Here is a 16177-nt window from a genome sequence, read left to right as displayed (position 1 = left end):
GTAGGGAAAAATACTTTGTTTGGGAATTGGGTTTTACTGGTGGAAACACCTTTAGCCTATATGCACAACATCCCATTTTCTAGAAAGTAGGCATCGTCATGTAAAGGAAAAGCAGAGAAAAGCAGAAGAGAAATTGATCCATTTTTAGATCACCACCTTAGGATTAAATGTCCACATTGCAAATCTCGTCTCTCTCAATTTATTGTCATAAACTCTTACTGTTGGAATATTTCTCAATATGTAATTCCTTAACCTTTTGGAAACGATGGTACATGTGCCACGTACTTGTAGCAAATGGCAAATTGGTTGCCTGTGGTTTTTTTGCCTGAGTTTAAAGAAGTTACTGTACATTAAAAATTGCTATATACTGCTATAGCTGGCATTTATCAGATAAGGAAGTCATAAGATGAACAATCTGCCTCAAAGAACTGAAAAGCAAAGCAATTCTGATACTGAAACTGCAAACCAGATGATGCACTGATTAGGGGCACACACATAGATTACAGAAGTATAATAAATCATGTAACTTTTTAGCCTCAAATAAAATAAAAGAATGCAGTTTTTATTAGGAAATAAACTGTTTATCAAGAATGCTTTAAAGGTGACATTTATTACTAATAAACTATGTTGAAAGGGATAATCCTTTCATTGTCAGAGCAGACGGAGACTTTCCTCTATGTAAAAAGTGCCCCAGCTCAGTCCGTGCTGGGTCAGGAAGCACTTCCATCAGCCCTCACAAAGGATGGGCAAGAGACTCACCCACATAATTTTTCAAACAAGGACTTTTTTTTTTTCTTTAAAAAGGAGTGAGTCATAGAACTATAACTCCAGTATTATTTTGGGACTGATCGTGCATCTCAGCATGACTCCTTGCAGTATCACTGAGAAACAGTTCCTCAGTCAGCTAATGGTATCAAAACCCAGCAAAGCATCTCCCAGGCAAACTCTTAATAGTGTCAGCGAGCCCCCTGCTTAGGCAGGGTGTTACTTGCTTTTCAGCTCTTAAAACTTATGGGCTGACTCTTCAGGGTTGTCGTGCTCCACGTTACTTCTCATCTTAATTCTGTTAAGTTGCTGTGTACCAAATATTATGGCTGTTGGTGCTGAACGTGTCGTAAAACACGTCCATCCTTTAACAGCCTGCACCAGAGAGGAATACGAAGCCTCTCTCTTAACAAACTTCTTGTCTGAAGTGTTTAATTTACACCTCCCCAAAAGCAGCCTTGCTTCGGACACCAATTCATTCAGGCTTGAACAATAACAGTATTGAAGGCATGTCTACCTGCTACCTGAAATTGTGTCAAGGATGACTGCATACAAGTCAGGTCAAGCTGTGTATATCTCTTAGCTATTAAAAAACGTCCTTCAAAACAACACAGGGAGGAAACAAAGGTGGAGCACAGCACGCTCTGTTTAGGGCTTGCTGCATGTCTGTGTCCTGCAAGGCACAAACAAGCGGCATTTAGGAGCTTATTCAACTCCTTTACAATGATAAATGCAATTTTAGGAATTAACTGTTGAGCAAGTGTTAAGCATTTGTAATTCTGACCTTGTCTGTGAAATTTATTTCATGATTAGTCCATAGTGTGTACCCCTTTACTTGGTCATGAACTGAAATTTCCATTCTCATACTATAAAAAAAAGTTAATCTGTTAGTCTCACCAGACAGAATACATTGTATGATTAAAATGTGGTTGCAGATTGTCAGAAAAATCAAACTTCTTGCACTTAAGATGCATTAACTATTCAGGAAAATGAAACGGTGCTTAAGAACTGCTCTCAAGAGTCTGTGATAAAAATCAATGTAGCTCTTGTATTGTCTAGATTATATGTAAACTGGGCATTTCCTAGAAGCTATAGTAACTTAAATATTCCACTACCCAGGCATTCTTGCTACTGATAACACTATTACTGTGTCTTATTGCATTGACTTACTAAACACAGTTTGCTGTACGATATTGTTTTTCAGGAGATGACCCATTCATGGCCACCACCACTGTCAGCTATTCACACACCAGGAAAGGCAGAACAAAGCAAGTTTCCCTTCCCAAACAAGGTAAGACACTCAACACAGTGTGGAACCATGCTTCCTGCACCTCAAAATATGTCCTGCGTGAGCCCTGACTAAGTGTGTGACGTCTCTGGGCCGAGGCTAATGCTGTGCTGATGACCTTCTTCATGTGTGTGCCAGTATCCCCTGCCTTTTCACTGCTTACAGCCTTTGCCGGGCTACATGGTCTTGTTTGCATACCTCCTGGCAGCAGCACAGGAGACGTGACCCACACACATGCTGGTGTGTGGGTCACAAGTTCCGCACTAAAAGGCAAAACTGCAGGTGTCCCTGGTGGGGTGTCCAGATGTGGCATCTGCTGAGGCTCCTGACTGATACCTCAGGGCACATACAGCTGCTGCGAGTCAAGAAGCTCCCCCTCATCCAGTTGCTCCCGCTTCATTTGGCTTCGCTAGCTGAGTTTTTCACTGAAGCTGTTGAGGTCTGAGGTGGACTTTACTAATACGCTGGCCTTTGCAGTTGAGAGCTGAGGAGTGGGCATACATCCCCTGCCACCAGCCTGGCTTCAGGGGCAGCTTTGCTAGAGAGGCAGGCAGCCCAGTGCCATGATGCCCACAGGGGCCACAGAAGTATTTGCTGGGGAAGTATTTGGTCCCTCAAGGGACCAAGGCCACTGGTCTTACTGATGGTCCATTGAAACCAGCTCCACTGTTGTGCGTATCCCAGGGAGGATGCAATGCAGCATGGTAAAGCACATTGGCATGAGCTTGGGGAAACCACATTATTTATACTTGGTAATTCAGGAGGGAATGGCATCAGCTATGCTATGTAAAATAAAAATTTCACATTGTATCACCATATCCTGTTTATATACCACAAGCATATTTCATGAAGTGTTCAAGCTTGAAAGATGATATTGATGCTGTTTATAGCCTTTCTCCTGTTAAAAAAGCTCCTTTGGTAACTTTTAAGCCCATTCTGCAAAATTTAGTGCAGGGAATAATTATAACCACAAAGCCAAGAAACCCTCAAGATTTGCCTATAGTAAAACAGCTTTTCCTTGGATGACAGTGTCATGATTTTGTAGTACCAGGGGTGTAAACCAAAACATCTCTGTCGTGTTGTGAAAGAAAAAGAAGAAAATAACTCACTGTCTATTTGCTTGTTGAAAGCAGACAGCTGATTGAAGATGGTAGGCGGGCTAGAGTCAGCAGGAGATAGATGGAGCAGCAGCTTACAAGCAGGTGAAGTGCCCAGATATGAGTGACAAAAATGAAGTGGTGCTTGCAGCTCTGCAGTTTCTGCCATAATTGTCACCACGTGATGTACTTGCGTGGCACGCGTGCAGACATGCATGGGCAAGGTAAGCACCTATCAGCATATCTGTGTGGCCATCATGAATGCAATTCCTCACCACTAAACGTATTGTGATAAATATAGGAATAGGAGGACCACAGACCATAGGGCAAAGATGTGTGAATAATGGTTGACATTGACTTTCTCATCTTCTCTCTGCCTGTTCATCCATCTTTCTGGGAAATATTCTAATAGTTCAAACTGCAGAGCCATTTCAGAGATCCACCATTCATTTTTAAAGAGCCTTTTCTAGGTGGTTTCCCTTTCTCTTACTGAAGTAGAACTTTCATTTTATTTAAGCTTAGGATGAACAAGATTTCATCTATGAGCATACTTTCGTATATATAATAACATCGCAACTGTATTGTGCCCTGGGTGGTCTGCACGGTCAGAAATTAGAGTGTTTTGCATCAGATGGGGAAGAAGTACCTAACAGAACTCCCCAGAGTCCTGGAAAAGTCCTGCATTACTGGCCATAGAACATGGCCAGTTAATCTTAGAGTCCACCTCTATTTTAAAATACTTCAAAATAATTAAAAGCTATTTCTGTGGCTTACTCTAAATCTGTACAGTTGCAGACTTCAGAAGGCATCTGCATTTCAGGCTCCAAAATGGAAAGAACAGTTTCCTAATTTTTCAAACATGTTTTTGAAACATTCGTAGCTATTGCTTTTCACAAAGTACGGTATAAAATCTTTTTGGATCTCAGAGGGCACGTCTCCATAACTCTTAGGAAGCTTTCCCACAGGTAAGCTACATAGGTGTCCCAACTTGTTAAAACCTAAGGACTACACCAAACTGTTGTGGATCGCATATTATTCAGATAAATGGGCCTGTCAGTTAAGTAGTGGCCAAGGCCAGCAAAGAGGCTAAAAGGCTAAATTCAGGGCATTGGCTTAATCTCTTAGTTCCAAGCGATGCATGGTACCATGAATTCATTTTCAGTCTTTATGGCAGTGTTGAGAGATCAGTTCAGTTCATTTGCAATGACTCTTCCAGTCAGGGAAGCAAGCAGGCTGCAATCCTTTTTAACAGAAGACAGTTCCCAACTGTAAAGATACTCATCATTTTGGGAATGAGAAAAAGAGAAGCTTGTAGGACTCCTGCCCTGTTGCAAGGATGCAAATCATCCTTACTTTTCTGTCTATAAAAACTGAGTGTCAGCATCATTAGTTCCCATACATGCCACACTGCTTTTAACCTGCAACTCAAGTAATTAGTGATCTGACAGCTTGAAACTTGAAATTTATTAATTAGGCTATTAAAGTTGCAAAGGCCATAGCAACTATAGCTAGACTGGTTTTGGAATCAGTCTAGTAATTAAAAGCCGAATAACTGAGGTTTATATATCACAAATGTAACAGAACTGCATATTTCAAATTGTGCATGTGGGTGTGTCCATCAATATAACTATATGCTTGGTGGATGGAGGGGATGTATGTGCATATTATGCACCTGTATATGAAATCAGACCTCATTAGTGTGGGAGGCCTGCATTAATGCACAAGAATGGAGGGAAAGTCCAGGTCAGGTTTGACACGTGCGGCACTGCCCAGTAGTTTCCCAGCACAGCGCTGCTGGACGAGCACATTCAGGAACTGTCCTTTATGTAATAGAGGGCATAAAGTTAAATTTCATCCTTAACTTGGAATTTTCTTTCTCTGTGGAATTAATTTGTACTCTTGAATTTACTAGGAAGGGGCAATGACAGTTTCTTCTTGTTTTTCAAAGCTTAAGGATAATTGAATCGGTGTGTGATGTGACAGGCTGTGTGTGCTTTCCTTTCTCCTATCTCTGTCACACTTTGTTATGTACAAATGATCAGGCATTATTTTTCTGTAATTTTATTAAAAACATCTTAATAAATAAACTTTAAATGAATAATTAAATTTGGTAAATATGAGCTCACTTGATGCTTGTGTGAATGAGCTTTCATGTTAAAGCATTAATTCTCTACTCTTGTGCAGGAAAAACGTGCTGTTAATTCTGCTGCCTGCTTTGCTCTCTTTTTTCATTTTTACTGTGATTTCATGTCTTGAAAGTTTGATCAGGTGTTTGATTTCTAGTTACGTGTATGTGATATTATGGGATAACACCATTTTGTTATTTGAGAATTAATTTATCCACTCCAGGAGAACTGGTGTCCTGTCACAAAGCTATTGGGTGATTATTCTCAGCAGAAGCTAAGTTATCATAGTGATGGTATTCTTTATGTGCTCAATTCATTTGCTCTTTCCTTTCTTGTTGGTTGATTTTAACAAGCTGGAGCAAATGCACTAGAAAATAATCTCCAGAAGTGAAGACTTCACCTTTGGTTTTTAAGTTACATGAAGTCGTACTTTCTTTCTACCTCAGTGGGAGCATTCTTTATTTTGCTGTGAGATTTCTGTATTACCCTTTAAGAATAATTTGTTGAGAACCAAGACATTTAAAGAATCAGTTAAAAGGAAAAGTGAAAATGTTATAGCTCACATGTTTTGCTGATGTCAAATTTGAGACTATGCAGAGCCAATGGCAGAGATAAGATAGTGTGCTAGACAATTAAAGGGGAGGGTGCCATCTTCATGAGGTTGATGAAAATGTAAAAGAATGAGCGAGAGCCTTGTTTAGGAGTTTCAAATACTTGTACAAACCTGACAGTGTTTGCATCAAAATTATTGTATTCCCCCAAAATTCTCTAGGTACGTAAATTCACTATTCTGGAAACTGGACATGCTCTAATACCCTACTTTTATTAGCAGCCTGGTTGCCTACTAGAATAGCATTTAAATTCAAGCATACAAGTCACTACATCACCACTGCAAGCTGATCCTGACTTCTTAAGATTATATTCAGTCTCCAGAAAAAAACAAGCTTTAATATCCCTTCACTAGAAGCACTGACAAAAAGCTGAGGCAATTTGTCAAAAGTAGACAATTTCAAATTATTGAGAAATTATTGTCAGCATTTGAAACACGGTACAGATCTTTTCATACTGCTGTTGAAGGTAGAAACTCTTAGGACTTGCCCAAAAATTTGATGTCTCACATTTCAGATTGCAGTGAATTGCAGATATATATTATAGCATAAAAAGTGCAGATCACAGACATGCAGTCTGGAGAGCCTTGACTCCAGAGCAAATGGTGCAGACTGAGGGGGTTTGACTAGCTGAGCCCTCGAGACCCCAGTGCCTGTGGTCCAGCCAACCTCCATTTAGCGATGCCAAGAAACTCTTGGGGCCCTGAACCCCTGCAACATCCTTCTGATTGACTCAGCAGCAAAATATCAGCTCGGCAGAGTAGGAGCATCCTTGAGCTCTCTGGGGACTTGCAGTTCCTTTCTGGATGAGCTGTGCATTTGGCTCATCGCTCAGCCTCTGTGGAGCGGGGATCTGGTCCGGTGCCCGATTCCTCACCGAAAATGACTGTGCGTGTTGCTGTGGGCACCTGACCTCTCCAAGCAGTCTTCACTGCAGCTGTAACTGTGGTGGTGGTATTGCTGTGCGTGTCCGGGCTGTGCAGAAGCAGTTACATACAGGATACCTTCCCTGCTGTCATCCATAGCGGTGTTTTTTTTTTTCTTTAATTTAAATATCTTTTTGTTATAGTTTATATTTGTATTTCCCTTCTATCTATAGAGTTCTATTATATTTTCGTGAATGCAGATAAATTCTGTGAGTAAAGTACCTGAACATTTGCACATAAGGAAAAAGTGGTCTGATTTATTGCACTGTATTCGTAGACATTGTGGCTGTGATACAAGGTTGACCCAGAACTGAAGTCTGTATTTCCATTCTCTGGTGCTGTCAATATCAACATGTGAAAAGGAAAGACCAGCTGTGCTACTACCTCAGGAATCCAATGGTCCATGAAACAATATTGGTCTTCCCTCTGACTTCTCATCTAAACTTGTAGAAGATAATAGACGAGTTCTGGCTGATCGATAAATGAATAGTGAGAAGGAGAGTTGTAATAGCTGTACAAGGAATTGCACCATTAAAAAGGTTGTTGTGAAATAAGTTTACAAGCCTTAGAATTAATGGATTTTCAAAGAAATATTGGATTTATTCTTGTAATTGAAAATTACTTTGAAACTGAATGAGCAATTAACAATGCTGTTTGTATTGTTAAGGTAATGTTCAAGCAAGTATTGCAGCTAAAAATTGTGTAAAAATAACATACCTTTTTTCTATTATTACTGTAGGAGTCACAACAGGGATCTACAGGACACAGCAATACAAGTAAGTACGTCTCATTTTCTGGCTACATTGGGTAGAGGGGATGACAATGACTATGGAAAACAAATGACTGCCTGATAGAGTAAGGAACCAGTAGTAGACTGGGACAGCGCAGAGCCTCAGCAGGCAATACTATCTCCAGATGTGGAGAACTGAACTGAAGAGTGACCATCAAAATGTCAGCTCTTTTGGTAGACTGGGAAGAACAAAAAGGATTCATTTTGTTATGGCCATTTCATTATGTAGATGAGAAAGCCTGAAAGGGCAACAGAGTGGCTTTTTTAGAAAGCCAGAAAAGACCTGACCTAGTTGCAGGGCCAGATCCAGGCTGCCAGAAAATTCTGCAGGAAGACTTGTTATCATTTATCTTTCATAGACAATGTTATATTTGGTGGCTATTGCACATTAATAAGCTACATAAATCCTGCCAAACTAACACCAGATAACATCTCAAAGACCATATGGCCGTGGGTCTTTCTGGCTAGCCGTGTGGGCAGGGGAGTGGTGTGTGCTCATGTGGCTCCTGCTTAGGGCTTTTCAGTGGACTCCAATTTACAAATCATGGTGCAGATCAGCAGCACTTTAATTACATTTAGTTATTGTAAAAAACTTAGCAGCTGTATTGAAGGGAAAGATTGAATTGTTCTGCGAGACAAAGTATTAATCCTCTCCCCTGACACCTCTGACTGTTGTTAATGTTGTCTTGCATATTAAAAACACATGATCCTATCCTGCTCTCAACATAAAATCATCTCAACCAAAAGAACTATTTTGTTAGCTTCCTGACCTGGCAACCAGCGCAGAGCCCTCTTTGCAAATTACAGGGCTGTGACTGAAGATAAAAAACACCCTGAGCTGGAAGGTAGGGCTTTGAAAGTGGCTGGTCACCCACTGCGCGTGGGAGAAGACATCCAGAGAGACAAGGCTGGGAGATGTAGGCGATTAAAACAGCATGGCTCTTTGCCGGGGAAAGGTCGGCATGCGGAAGACAATGTTGTGAAGAAACATGCAGTGGTGTCACTTAATTGCTGGCATCAGTTTGATATTGCTGCGAGTACCAGCACTAAGGAAATAATAAAAGGCAAAGGGGATGAGGTTCTGTCAGAAAATAATGAATACAGTAATGAGAGAAGGAAGCACAAAAGGGCCATAATAGAGAGGGCTATGGAAACACACGCAGCGTCGCTAGCGTGGCAAACACACCAGCCGAGCTGGGGGCTTTGCAATGACATCAGAGGCCACTGTGTTTGGCCAGCTTTGGTCATAGCTTCGAATATTTCCTTCTTACAATACTTGAATAAAATAGGTTGTTCTGCAAATTTAATGAAACCTGTTTTCCTGTGGATTAGGAGATCAGTCCTACCTCCTTATAACTTTCCTCCGCTCCTTATTCCAGTCATCTTCAACCTCGCTTTACTTCCAATTACCCTTTCAGCCCTCTCACACCGGGGTACCTTCTGCTTCTTGCTATCTCCTCATTCATCCTGCTCAGCAAAATCAGCATATATTTGCAGCTGGGCTGGAGCTGCACTTGGTACTGCCTGGCTGGCTGATGGCAACCAAACCAAAGAACAGTTGAACCCATGCAGAAACATTTTCTTCATCAGTGACAAAAGTGAGGATCACTGTCAGACATGCAGACACTTCTCCTAACGTTGTAGAGGCAATCTGACTACCTGTAAGATGTGTGTCCATGAGGATTCCTGTCAAGGTGTTGGAATAAGACATCGGATAAGACACAGTTAGAATGAGACATAGACCTTACCAGTCCTGTACATCAAATTCAAAGGAAATTCGAGCAAAAAAGAATTTGGATGTGAGGAAATGTTAGCAAATGACTCCATGTGAGAAAGAAATCTAATGGTCTATGTACTGTGTTATCCAAATGCACATCTTTGCAGTCCCAATTAGCTGTTATTTCCCATTGCACTATGTCTTCTTTGGAGTGGCTCTTGAGCCTGTCATTTCCAATGGTTTTACTCCAGCTGCAGACATTGTCTTTTTCATAGATAATATTTGCATTTCTCCCATCCTTCCCCCATAAGGAAATAAAAGCATTTTAAGCCCCATAATGGCTGAAGTTATACTGCTCTGTCACAATTTGTCCCTATTACCCAGAAAGGGAAACTTGGCCTTGTTAAGTTGAGCGATTCACCCAAATTCCTTCTCAGAGGAGAGAACTCCTTCTCTGGCCACCCACTATTCAATGGGGAAATACCACAAAAGTTCATCTGAAATTTATTTTGAAATGGGAGAAATCCAGACGCGTCTCATCTGTTTGTACCTAAAAAGATTAGGAAGGGAATTGTGTGAGATGAGGTAGAAACTAGCAAAGAGCTCCCAGCTCTGTGGCTAAGGATCTGAGGACTGATGGTTTCCACCATGTGCTTCTGGAGGCATGTGTATACATACACACATCAACACACAGACACACACATCCACACCCATTTCAGAAGACATACACAGTGCTTAGCACCTGAAGTAAAGTGTGCTAACAGCAGTCCTGTAAAAGAGGCAAGGTGGATAGTGTACTCTTTGTCAGTACCTAAAAGACTGAGCAAAACAAAGGATGACACAAATTTGCCCATAAGAAGAAGCCAGAGCTAGAGAGGATTTAGCAGTTCAGCAAACACCAGCCTCCCACAATGGTACCTGCATGCATCTGGCAGGTTACATGGAAAATGGAAAACAAATCTTTGTCTGGCCAAGAGCGAGTGTGAAAAAAACACGTTGTTCTGACAGATAATTCCCTTTTACATATGCTTATCAAAAAATCTTATCTGTACCATATCTGTGACATTCAACTATGCTTAGTCTGTACACATTTTTAAAATTTCTATGATTCAGTCAAGTGAGAACAAACTTTGTAAAAACTGATAAAGCATTAATGGACAGATTTTCTACTCTGATAGGCCGGACTGATGCGTTTCTACCATCTGTACAAGCTTCGTCCTCCCCTCCACACAGAAGTATGCTAAATGACGATTAGCATAAAAGCAGCTGCAAATGCTTACTGTAGGGTAATTCATTAATATCCAGTTTGGCTAAATCACAGAGATTCCCTTTTCTCCCTCCTCACAGTACTTACGCTGTTTCCCTTGTCGCTGCATTAACATACATTGCTGAAAGTAGAACTGATGTGAACTCTGCTGGCAAAGCACTCAGGAATCTATATTCCCCCTCACACTCAAACCAACCAGCATTCATGGTAATAATTCATCACTTATAAAAAGCCTAAGTTACAAATAGAAAATCTGTTAATATATGCCAACTGTTACTGTTGGTTTCTTGTTCCAAATTACCATAATGCAGATGAGCTCCAGGGCTCAAGGAACGTATACTGTAGCAACAGCTTTCTGGGCAGCAAGTTCATCATCTGGATATACTTTCTGACATCTCTGCTAAAAGTGAAAAGTGCCCTTAGAGGGCATATAAGAGATTATGGAGTGGATGTATTCCATCCTGCATGGATACCCAGCTTGTGCCTAAATTTTAGGTGCCTTTAGCTGTCCTCCTACAGTAAGTGCTTAGCTTCCCTAGAGGTCCACAGAAAGGCATCAGTGGTTTTTAAGTCATCCAGAGCATCCCCCATCCTGTTCACTAAAGTTTAGGCACCTAAGTTGGGTAGACACAAACCCTTCCACAGGGGAGGATGAGATCTGAAAGCACCACAGCAAGTTGTTTGCAATACCTAGAACCTCTTCTGCAAGACATTCACTTCCAGAAGGTCACTGTCTAGAGTAAGTCCATCAGCTTGCTTCTGTTCAGCAGTGGAAGAACATTGGTAGCAAAATCCTGCCTCTTCCAAAGGCAACAGCAAGTTTTCCAGAGGTGCCCCTTACACCCATTGCCAGCACCCCAACCCTGTATGGAAACTTAGGGTGAGGACTTTGGCAGCAGCAAATGGATGATACATAATGCTCATGTGCACGGAATAGGTTGGGGGCTGATCCAAAACCCACTCAGCTCAAGTCAATGAGCAGAAAATCAGACAACACTGAAACAGCCTGACCAAAATAAGCACTTCTCATATTTTTTTCAGAAGGCACAGGTGGATTTTGGTTTAACAAAGCTCATTAAAAGGTAGTGGAGAAAAACACATCCATCAGTAAACCAGTCACACTCAACCTCTGCACCTCCTTGTCTGCTAGGCAACATAAACTCATGTGTAGACAGCTATTAGCATCCAGCGACACACAAGAGGAGCAGCATCTGCACAGTCACTAGGTCCAGAATTCAAGTTCAAGGTGATTCAAGTGGAGCAGGATACCCTGTACATCCATGGTAGAGCTAAATGAAAAATCTTACACTGAAGTGTAACACTCTCTAGTTACTCAGAGAGCAATAATTACAGCAAACAACATCAGCCTTACTTTTGGGGAGCAGGGGGAGAAAGGTGAGAGAAGGACTTGGTCTGACTTAGCAGAAACAGTATGACCCTCCCTATGAGCTAGCATCTTGCTTTGCTGGTGTCTGTGCTATGTAACTAAGTTGTGTTGGACAAATACATGATTTTGGACCCAAGAAGGGGATCATCACAAGCCAACATGCTATGTCAGGACCCATGTGAGTCATAAGGAAGTGTGAAGAGATCCCTTGGGCCTCTGATACTTCTCAAACATTTGGGTACCTGACTTCTCCTGGGGTTGGGTGCCTAAGGCAAAATATACAACATAGCAGAGGTTTTCCCCAGCCCCCTCTTACTGGAGCTGAAGATCAGATGCTTAGTCTGTCAAAATGAATGTGAACCAAAACATCCATTGGCAGAATTGTGTCCTAATCACTGCCTTATTAGCTCCTGCTGATGCTGTTTTGCTTTGTATGAAATAATTACTGTTCCTGGAGCAGGGTTTTGGAGCACGTGCATGTTGGATGGGGTGCACTCCCAATAGCAGAGCTGTAGGGCCCTAGAGAAATCCTTTCCCTGGCTCCAAGGTCTGCTATCCCTGGTAAAGCTTGTGTCCTCTAAGCAGCCTCTCTTGTGGAGTTTCCTTGCCTGACATTTCCAGAGTACATGTGCCAGTGACAGGCAAAGTCAAGTCAGGGTTGACTCCTCGCTTACAAATGCTCCAGCAGTGCCCCGGCAGCCCTGTGACTGCCTCAGCTGACGTCTGCATGTGTGGCAAGAGTGGTCAGTGTTAGCAATGAATAAAGCACTGGCATGTCACATCTGAGCAGTTTCCATATTGACCTATTTCTGATGTCATTTTCTTCTTCTCTTTTAAAGGGAAAAGCGATGTAGAGCCAAAGAGTCCAGAGAAAAGCGCAACCCATGCCTCGTAAGTCACTTTTGCATTTAAGATCGGAGAAGGCAGCTGTGTTTTTATCAGATTTGTTGGGCAAAATAGAATTTGTTTGTTTTCATTAAGATACAACTCTTTCACTGATGCTTTTCTTAAAAAGGCTTTTTAGATAATGACTAAACATTAATTATTCCTGAACTTCCGCGTGCTAGTAAGTCAGAGATCTTTGCAAGTGAAAAGGCTCCACATCAAGCTGAATAGATGATGAGATGATTTTTGTGGGTGTGCGAGGCTGGCCTTTACAACCTGACTTCAACATTTCCTTAATGCTGCCAGAGTTTGTCACACTTGCTAAAAAACATCATGTCACATATGCCTTTGATGTACTGATGTAATTTTAAAAGTCTGCAGTCTGCGGCTTCACCTCTGAATTACTTGAAATCCAATTACAGCTATCTCTGGTCTCTCACGATTTTGTTGATGTTTTTGAATTAACAAAAGAAGTTGAGAAATAGATAGGAACAGGCACTTGTAATATATCAGTGTTCACCTTCACTCTGGTGCAACAATAGAAGCTTTTACCATTTTTAACTCTAGTATACAAAGGACTGAATTGTTTTGCCAACATAAACCAGTCTATAAAACAGATGGGCTGCAAGTTAAAAAAAATAAATAGCATCAGTCTCCCAAACTGAGCTAGATAAGTGAATTCCTTTTATAACTACCAGGCAGGAGAATTATGAATTTCTGCAAAACTGTTCACCTTTTTAATCCCATTTGAGGGAGGGAAGTTCTTCTAAGAGTCAGTCATGTGAATTTTAGAGTGCATCTTGCCCACAATTTATGTTTTCTGATTCCTGTTATTTAAATTCAGAGCATTATATCATGTAAATCTTGCAAAATGTCACCATTTGTTACATGGCCAAAAGTAGTCACAGAAGGAGGTACAATAACGGTGATTTATTGTGGGATGTTTTGATTTCTGCTGCAAATACGCATTAAAATCTTCTGGAAATGAATCTAGAAAAAGATTTGACATGGTGTAAGAAATGGCTTGTCCTGCAGATTGTGTTGTGGAATGTAATTACAGTATGTGAGCATATTTAGCCAAACTTATTAAATGAATTAAGCATTAGCAGCCTTATGCCTTCTGATAGTTTGATTGTTGGGAATGGTTAATAGAATGATTCCAATAATTATAATTTTTTAAAATAATATCATAGTGAAGACCAAAAGAAGAAGGGTTTTAATGCCATCTGGAGGTATTTTGGAGAAATGAACACATTTATTTTTGCTGATATTTAGCAATATGTAAAACATAAGCTGTCCTCCAAAGTGTTTTTTCTAGTTATATGCTATTTTACCCATGAGAAATGTTCTTTACTTTCCTTTCTTCTCTTTCATAGGATTAAAATCCCGTAAGATCTCTGAACCCAGAACAGGGGTTATCTTTGAACCCAGAATATGGGTTCAGGGGTACGCCCCAATGTGTTTATGGTTTTGAGTTGAGACCACATACTGTGTTATATAGCATGCTGTATTAGATACAGCAGACTTCTGGTTAGGTGTGAAAAGTTCCTTGCCTAATAAGAAATCTTAGTACAACCTTCTGAAACTGTGCTGGCTACTAGATGCAGTATATTTATAACGCTTATCTTTAAATTGTTACTGTATGCTAAAGCTACCCCACAGCAGATACTGGTTTCCAGAGCAATTTTTAGAAGTAGAAACAACTGTCTACCACTGATAAATGACTGTTCAGGAAACAGAGGTCCCTTTATTTAGGGAAATTATTTGTGTGGAAAAGAAGGTAGGACAGAAAGGCGAGATGAGGGGAAGGGAACCAGCAAGTGCTGTGCCAAGAGGAGGAAGAAAATGAGAGGGGTATAGCTAAAAAGGAGGAAAAGGAACTTGGGAATGCCAAATTTTCAGAAAGAGATACAAAACTGAGAGCAGTGGAAGAGAAAATCAGAAGTCAAACACTGGAAATGAGAATGAAGGGAGAGCGATACAAGCAAAAGCTGTCAGTAAACTAAAATGTATGTGTTATTGAATAGAGGGCTGGGTACCTGAGTGTTACAGTGAAGTAAATTAACTCATGTTGATGTGTAGGTGCACACCGATGTCCCAGTTCTCCTTCTGCTACCTTCAGTTGACCTTCCCCGGGTTTCTTCTTATTTCCGCCGTCTTCTCGGACAGACTTTTATCCCTGGTTCTCAGGCAGTCGCGAATACAGACCTCCTCCGTTCTTTCGGGGATGTAGCAGTCCGCACCTGTGCACGAGATGCACGACCAGAAGGACCCACAGTGCGCACGTACGCACGGGTGCGTGCGCGCCTGCACCCGGGTCCACCTGCAGTGACGGACGCTCCCTTCCCCTGCATTCGTGGAGAAGACCATGCCGTTGCACAGCCGTCCAAGGGCCCTGGCAGCCCCCAGACCGGCGGCTGGGAGCCAGTGGGGAGTACAAGGGGAGAGGTGTGCGAGGGGGCACAAACGCTGCCGGGGTCCCCATGAGGCGTCACTCCCCTGAGAGTGTTGAGGGGATCCAGTTGGCATCTCCCGGCAGGGATGCTAAAAAGGAGCCACGCTGATGTAGGAGAGGTGGCACGTTCGGGCCTGACCAGGAGAAACTGTGGATTCATTTCACTACGAATCAGTGTTTCCTTGTGAAAATGGAACAAACAGCGACGAGAAAAACCACAAAGCAAGTCATGTTGGCCTAGATAAAAATAACAGAAAAGACAGGGAGGAGCAAATTAATGTTTCTTTCTTGCAAATGTCTTTTTTATTTTCCTCAGGCATGTTACAAGCCACACACTCAAGCCAAGCTTATATGATTCAATGGCAGTTAATTCATCCTTGGTGCAGATTTACTACCTCCATCCAAACATTATTTATGCAGCTTCGAAGGACAGGTTGATTACCCTCCTGAATCAGGCAGTGAGGTGCTTGTGAACCGAGCATTTACATGAAATCTCCCCTCAAGACATTCCTCCTGCCTTGTCCACTGGGCTCCAGAGCCTCAAAAACAGGTATTGGGTTGTGATCTGGAGCCCTGGGGCCAAAGGTGCTACCTGTAACCTCCAAGAATATAGATATCCAGAGCGCAGGACGCGTGGCGGTCTGTTTGGAGGGGTTTGAGTATGGTAAGTGCATCACTCTAAATAACATTATGCACAGGATTTTTTTTCCTGTATGCATTAACTCCCTAGAGAGACTCAGTATGACATAGCTCTCCTCTGATAATAATATTAAACATTACGAAACTGGTATGCGTTAGATGATACATGTTAATTGATGCAACACCCTAATGAGGCAGATAAATAAAGGCAGTCATTACAATGCTAG

Source organism: Phaethon lepturus, unplaced genomic scaffold (genome assembly GCF_000687285.1).
Source record: "Phaethon lepturus isolate BGI_N335 unplaced genomic scaffold, ASM68728v1 scaffold7680, whole genome shotgun sequence".
NCBI lineage: Eukaryota > Metazoa > Chordata > Aves > Phaethontiformes > Phaethontidae > Phaethon > Phaethon lepturus.
Note: the sequence above shows the minus strand (reverse complement) of the source record.